We start from the raw sequence: 7,542 nt of genomic DNA, 5'->3' as shown, positions 1-7,542 counted from the left end.
CCCAGCTCGCGAGATTCTCCCACCGTTAGGTGAATTCAGTAGTGGGCCTCTTTGTCTTGCCTGTCTGCTATGCAGGGAGTCCTTTGTGGAGTTATTGTTGTTCTATTAGTTGTAAATTCCAGGGGAGCTTTACAGAGGCTCACCTCACGCCGCCATTTGAATGACATCCCCCCCAAGTTATTTTTTTATTTGGCTGTTGCTATTAATGCTACTTGTCCACGAAAAAACATCCTGGCTAGGAGAAAGCTTGTAAGAGTTTATTTGAGACAAACTGACGACAGTTGCTGAGAAGTAAAGTCTCAAGAGATTGAGAAGGTGCTCCGGAAAATGGCCGTTTTGCAACTTATTTTATACATTAGAATCAAAGGAGGAAAGTTGCATGAAATCCATTGGTTGTAGATTAAGGGGGTGGGAGAAAGCAAAGCGCAGATATCTCTGGGACTGTATAAAAAGCAAAATGGAGAGACACACACTTCTTTTACATTGGTGGGTCCAGGATAGGTAATAGCATTTTACAACACATAGAGATGGTATTTGGGGAGCAATGAGGGATTTTGTAGTTTCCTATTCTGGTGTAGTGGTTTGTGCCCCTGGGGGGTCCGGGAAAAAGCATTACTCTTGACATTCCAAGGGTACGTTATCTTAGATGCAAAAAGACAACAGACAGGCTCACTTTAGGTAAATATTGACCTTTGTCAAGGAAGCTACCAGCCAAGGATGTGACTTCCTGCCATGGCCCACGTTACTTAGAAATTTTTATTTTCATCCTATGTGGTTATTTTCAGTTTCCTGAGCTTGTCAGGTTTTATATGTGGCTTCTTTTCCATCCACATACTAATACTAGCATGTTTATCTTGCATTTCATCACCTAACTGCATTTTCATATTAATTCTTTTCATTATATATACATATATATATATGTGTATATATATATACATATATATATATATATGTATATATATATATATATATATGGAGAGAGAGAGAGAGAGAAATGTATACACATTTTAAGAAAGGAAAAAACTATGAAAATTGTAATACTCAATATATACAGATAACAAAAGATGAATACTAGGGCCGGCCCGGCAGCTCAGGCAGTTGGAGCTCCGTGCTCCTAACTCCGAAGGCTTGACTCCCACATGGGCCAGTGGGCTCTCAACCACAAGTTTGCTGGTTCAACTCCTTGACTCCCACAAGGGATGGTGGGCTGCGCCCCCTGCAACTAGCAATAGCAACTGGACCTGGAGTTGAGCTGTGCCCTCCACAACTAAGATTGAAACAACAACAGCTTGCCTTGGAAAAAAGTCCTGGAAGTACACACTGTTCCCCAATAAAAGTCCTGTTCCCCTTCCCCAATAAAATCTTTTTTAAAAAAAGTCTATAAAATTATTTTTCAAAAAAAAGATCAATACTAGTCATGTGTATACATTCTTTGTCACCCCTGGTATATATTGAAGTCATATTAAGATATCCTTTCATTTGCTACCCATATATCTTATAAATCTTATAAACTATTTTTTATAGTTCTTAAGTTTTTGTACACTTTTGAGAATAATCGAAAGTACCAAAATATCAGGAAGAAAGAAGAGTACATATACATAAGTTATATGAGTCTGTGTTTACCTGCCCCAGTGAATATTTAGAGAGAAAGTGGGGACTGTAATTGTACAAAGTAAGTAACATATTATCATTCTTTTTCATAATTGTGAACTTAAACTTTTCTTAGATTTAAAATATATTATAAATTTTCACGTGATGTAATCACCACTGGGTTATGAGCTTCTCAAATTCTGTGCATGTACCTATTCACTTTAGGTCCCCAGATTCATCCAGGGGATTCATTCAGTGTTGTTGAATCAATCAATCCTTATTACCTTAATAACTTTTAGTCATCAAAGAAAGTCTATAGTTTGACTGAAGCCTATGAAATTTTACTGTTTTGAAAGAATTGTGTTTTTATACCACATTTGGTCTTACTCCTAAATACTTTTTACATACCAGATGATGGTGCATTCAACTGAAAAAGGGGATTTTTTCACTTTAATCAGAATAAGAGAGCTACCTATAGGTGTCTTACAAATAAGGAAGGGAACTAAAAGATCAAAGATGACTATGTTCAAAAATCTATTTTTCTAGAAAAAATGTTTGAAAAAACATACTAATATCATCTGAATACTGGCCAAGTTTTTCTTTTCTTCTGGAATTTGATTGTAACTATCATTAGCATTATACTTTCTGGGTAGATTCATGACACAAATCAATAAATTGCATTGTTTGTGCTCTTTTAATCTAGGAAATGCTTGTTAGCATAGACAAATATAAATTACTCCTGACAGCTCACCTTCACCTTAATCACTGCTTTGGAGGATTATTGTAATACCATAAATAAGTTGCAAGAAAATAACTTGGTTTTATTGCATTCAGTACAATGTTCCATTAATGGATGCATTTTTTTTGCATTTATTTCAGGGGAGACTGTATAATGAAATGTATGTACAACATTTAATGTCTATTAGTCATTGCAGTTGCTTTATATTTAAAAGCATAATTTGACCTTATCAGATGCCTAATAAGTGAAGTAATTGTACCTTGTCTACCATTATAACAAAAATGAAATTCAATTACATCATGAAGTTTTTATTTCTAATGTTTAGTAGCTTGTGATTAAATACCTATTTCTGATGCTAAAGAAACCCAGCCATTTTTTCAAAGTTATATTTGGCATGCCTACAATAAACCATGCTTTTAAAATATGTAATTGTTATAAGTATGGGAAAGAAAACATAGCATCAAAAATCAAATTTCAGAGAGCACGTCCCTGCCGCCCCTCTGCCGGTTTGAACTTGGTGGGCCAGATGTGGGCGGTGGGGCGGTGGAGGACTGCTTCCCCCTCTTCGGACACCCGGTTCCCGCCCGACTGCAGGGCCAGGTCTGGCCCTCCTCGGGTTCCTTCTCCGTCCTCATAGCGGACACCCAAGGGCAGGGGCTGGAGACCATGGCGGCGTGCTCGCCATCTCCGCCGCTGAGCTGCAGCAATTCCTCCATGTCGCTGTTGTCTCCCCTCCTCCACCAGAGCTTCCCGTTTGATGACGACGATGGTAACTGGGAAGTTGAGGAAGAAGGACGAAAAGGCCTGTGATTCAGAGGCCAAGGGGGCGAGCCTGAGGGGAATGGAGTTAGTTCCAGGGGTGCTGCAGTGTGGTTGAATCCAAATATAACCAAGAAGAACAGAAACAGGTCTGTTTACCAGAAAGCAGCCTGATACCGTGGGAAAGGTGGTTTGTTGGCAAAGAAAAAGAACGTGGCCGTCTGCAACAGAAAGCTCTGGAGGAATTAAATCGGCAGCTGGAAAAAAGAAAAGAAATCGAAGAACGGGGAAAAAAGAAAGATAATTGCTGAAGAAAAGCACAAGGAATGGGTTCAGAAAAAAAAATGAACAGCAAAGAAAAGAGAGGGAACAAAAAATTAATAAAGAAATGGAGGAAAAAGCAGCAAAAGAACTGGCGAAAGAACATTTTCAAGAAAAAGCAAAAGGAAAATATCAAGAATGGTTAAAGAAAAAAAATGCCGAAGAATGTGAGAAGAAAAAGAAAGAAAAGGAAAAAGAAAAACAACGGCAAGCTGAATTACAGGGGGAAAAAAAGAAATAGCAGAAAAAAAGTTTAGGGAATGTTTGGAATATGCAAAAAATAAACCTCATCCAGCTTCAAAGAGCTATGGTTATGCCAATGGAAAACTTACAGGTTTTTACAGTGGAAATTCTTATCAAGAACCAGCCTTTTATTATTTATTTATTTATTTATTTATTTATTAGTTTCAGGTGTACAAGACAAGGTAATAAATACTTAGACGTTCATCATTTATATCCCTCACACTGTGAACCCCCCTCCCCCCATCCACTATCCCTCCGACCTCACACTGAACCATCACATTATATATATAAAATTATAGTTGGCATTCATTAATGTTTAGCTTCTGGTGTACAATGACATGATCAGGTATCCACAGTATCCCTGAGGTGGTCTCCCAAATAGGACGCATGTCCATCAGATACCCAACAAAATCTTTACAACATTATTGAATACCTTCCCCAAATTAATTTTCAAAAAAACCCTGAGGCCATCTTGTGGTTACCAGCTGCTTCCAAATCCCTTCACCTTTCCCCTCCCTTATCCCCAACCCGCCCCCCCCCACACCCATCTAACAACTCTCGGTTTTTTCTTTGTGTCCCCAAAACTGTTTCTGATTAAGGAACCAGCCTTTTAAAATCCAATTCCCTGGAAACCAATTCATATGCCTCCTCCCAAAGAAGCTAAGGCTCTAACAGGAAAAAAGACTAAAAGGCTTGTGATAAGTCAGCCTCACAGGCCATCGTAGTCTCTGGTAATTCATAAAGCCAGAAGCAATCTTTGCCTTGGAACTCTGTGCAGAATACAGATAGCAGGCACGGGACATTGCATGCTTTTACCTGTAGCTGTTGAATTTTACAATCAGAAATTGTTTTTTACTGCTTAGTCAAGCAGTTCAACATTTGATGTTGAGATTGACAAATTCAAACATTTGCATTTACGTATGGAGTCATTGGAGTTAATTAAGGAAGATATTTTGTACATTTTCTGTTTTATAAAGGCTTCAGGGTTGATCTTGTCATATTGTTTCACAGGATAAGTGACTGAATATCTAACAATTGTGTTTGTATTTAGTTTGTGTTAAAACCACTGTGATACCAATAAAACCAACAATTTTTCTTGTGAAAAAAAAATCAAATTTCAGAAATGCCTTCCATTTCCTGACCTGTTCAGACAAGTGGTATCCAGAGCAGAACTGATTCCATCTATATCCATGCCAATGATATTTTGTTTGAATAAATGATCATATCTGTGAGGAATGGCTAGTTTTAGAAACTAGGTATCATAAGACATGTCACTATTGTAAATTAGATGATTTCCCAGTGCTCTAGTTATGCAAATGTTATCGCCATATTTGTAGTGTTGTCAAGTTCTAGGTAGAGCAAAAGCATCCCATTTGCTTTCTCTCCAGTTCACTTTCTGTTTGGCCATGGCCCGCTCCTGGTTTGTGCAATGCCAGTAGGAATAGCCTTTCCATAATTGAATTACTTGTACTTCTTTTAAAGGCAGACACACTCTCCTTCGTATATAATCCAACCCTTTTTCTCTCTGAGAGTTTTAGAATATGGAAATATTAAGTTATCGATGAAAATAACAGTATTCTTATAGGTATAGAAGTACATTATTTATTTTGGGAATTCTCTTTAAAAATATATGCCCTAATATGTTTTATCTAATGCCTCTGATAAGGCTTAGAAGTCTTGGAAAGCTTAAGACATCTTTCTTAAGTAGCTTTTCTATGCCTTATCTTATTTGTGTCTGCCCTAAGGCAAAACTTTCCTTTCAAGATATGTTTGGCAGTGCTAGCCTCTGAACCCTACTCCAGTATTGTTTCCCTATAGCACAGCATCCCCATCTTTGGCATCAGAGTCCATCCTAGAACAATACAGATGCCTTTGACCTTTTAGATGTCCAATTGGGCAATATAAGAGAGAGCCTACAAGGTCAGTTTCCACTCTTCACTCTGATACATACAATTTGCCATCATGTTTCCTCCTGCTCTGCTCTATTTATTCTATTACAATACTCACACCGCATTCTCACTTACCCACTGTCTGTAGTTAGGGTCTTTTTCTATTCTTTCTATTCACTTAAAATCAAAAAGAATATACTGAACAACTACTATGTATCCAGAATGTGCTTAATACAAGAAGTGTACAGCCTGGTCCCTGCCCTCAAGAAGCTGACTTTTCAAAACTTGTGTTTCTTCACAGCATTCTGAAATCCAATCTATGTATGTTTGAAGGATCAAAGAGGGGAACGGGGAGAAGTGAACAGAGCCTGTGTTTGTTTGTTTGTTTGTTTGTTTGTTTTAAGTATGACTACCTTATACACGAGGACTGAAATTTGAGATTGGGGCATGATTCACATACTGAGAAGAATTTGGGATAAATTATTTTTAGATTACATGAGAGAAACAGAACTTTAATGCAAACTTTTTCTATACACTTATAATCTAAAATTGTAACTGATTTTACTTAATTTTGAGCTACTATTTAATCTGACTGTGCATATAATGTAAGCCTCTGGGAGCACTGAGATGAATTATATATATATGGAAAATCAGAAACTGCCTGCATCAGAAGCTCCAGTAATAATAATTTGTAAAAGCTACAGGAGAATCTAAAAACAGTTCAAATTACAATCCAAGGAAAATATGAAAAGCCTACGGGGTAAGAGATTCACAAACAAGCAAACAATATAAGACAAATCTGAATCCAACCCTCGTTAGGTATTTGGTATGAGATAATTCTAAATTACTGTGCAGCTCTTCTTGAGTATGGGTATTCAAGAGATTTTCACTTGCACGAGTAAGAGAATTTGAAATAAAAAATAATAACATCTCTTGCCATACCTGAAGAACTTTTTAAAAAGAGTTTCACATTTCTCATAACATCCTTACAAGAATTTTATAGGAAGTCCTATATCCTAATGTCCATCTTCCAGGATCTGAAAAGGGAAATGACCTGGAAAATGATCTGAAGGAGGAATATGGAGACAAACTTCTCTGACATCACAGTTGTAACCAGAGGTTACCTAGTTGTACTGTAATTATAGGGAGGTCTTTAGTAGGAGTCCACTAAGAAGCAAGTGGAATGTTAGTATAGATCACAAGACACTTCGAACTAGGTGAACGTCTGCACGGACTTTAGACACTTATGCGTAATGAATACCTAATATTAGTTTAACTAGTTTAATATATAAATCCCTAAGTTACGGACATTCTTTAACACACAGATCTATTTGATCCTCTCAACAGGTCTGCAAGGAAGGTAATACTTGCCACTTTTTTAGGAAGAGAAAACAGGCTTAGAAAGTCTCCATATCTTATCCAAAGTCACCCCGGGACTAAGCAGTAGGCACAAGAAGCAGATAAATCCAGGGGCATGGACTTTAAAGTCATGTGTTTTGCTACTTTGCCAGGGACTAGTAAGAAAACACAGAAGATACTGTGTTAGGTTTACAGCCTGTGAACACATGATTTATTGAATTGTTTCTTAAGTCAAATAGTCATGAGATTAATTTTCTTAGTGTCACAATAATGGAATTAGTTGAATCTACATTTTGGACTCTTCTCATGACTAAATTGTTGTTTTGTTATTTAAGCAACAATGCCAATAGCAAAGCTAAACAATATCTTTGGCATTGACTAAAATGTCTATTTAATCTGCTAATGATTCCCTCTCACTTTTGTTTCTCTTCATTATTTGATTGTATTTTGTCTTTGCATGGTTTAAAATATAGCCCTGTTGTTCTCTTCTAAATAGTGTAGCCATCTTTTTGCTCCAAAACAGAGTAATGAGGGAACTATACGTCTCTATCCCGGTCTGCCATCTCCTTTGGAAACCTAAGTTAAGTGACCCTCATTCCTCTTTACCAGAACTACTCAGCAGTCAGTGGAAACAGCAATTTG

General features: G+C 37.2%; 1 pseudogene across 1 annotated transcript; it reads left to right on the top strand.

Annotated features, from left to right (window-relative positions):
* Positions 1–2,855: 2,855 nt before the first annotated feature.
* On the top strand, positions 2,856–4,515 carry LOC308487659 (coiled-coil domain-containing protein 34-like; annotated as a pseudogene). Its single transcript has 2 exons — positions 2,856–3,785; positions 4,268–4,515. The product of its transcript is annotated as a coiled-coil domain-containing protein 34-like (transcript).
* The last annotated feature ends 3,027 nt before the right edge of the window (positions 4,516–7,542 follow it).

This window comes from Rhinolophus hipposideros (genome assembly GCF_964194185.1).
Source record: "Rhinolophus hipposideros genome assembly, chromosome: 19".
In the NCBI taxonomy this organism is placed as follows: domain Eukaryota; kingdom Metazoa; phylum Chordata; class Mammalia; order Chiroptera; family Rhinolophidae; genus Rhinolophus; species Rhinolophus hipposideros.
The sequence above is the reverse complement of the archived record's forward strand: the minus strand, read 5'-3'. Positions and strand labels throughout refer to the sequence as shown.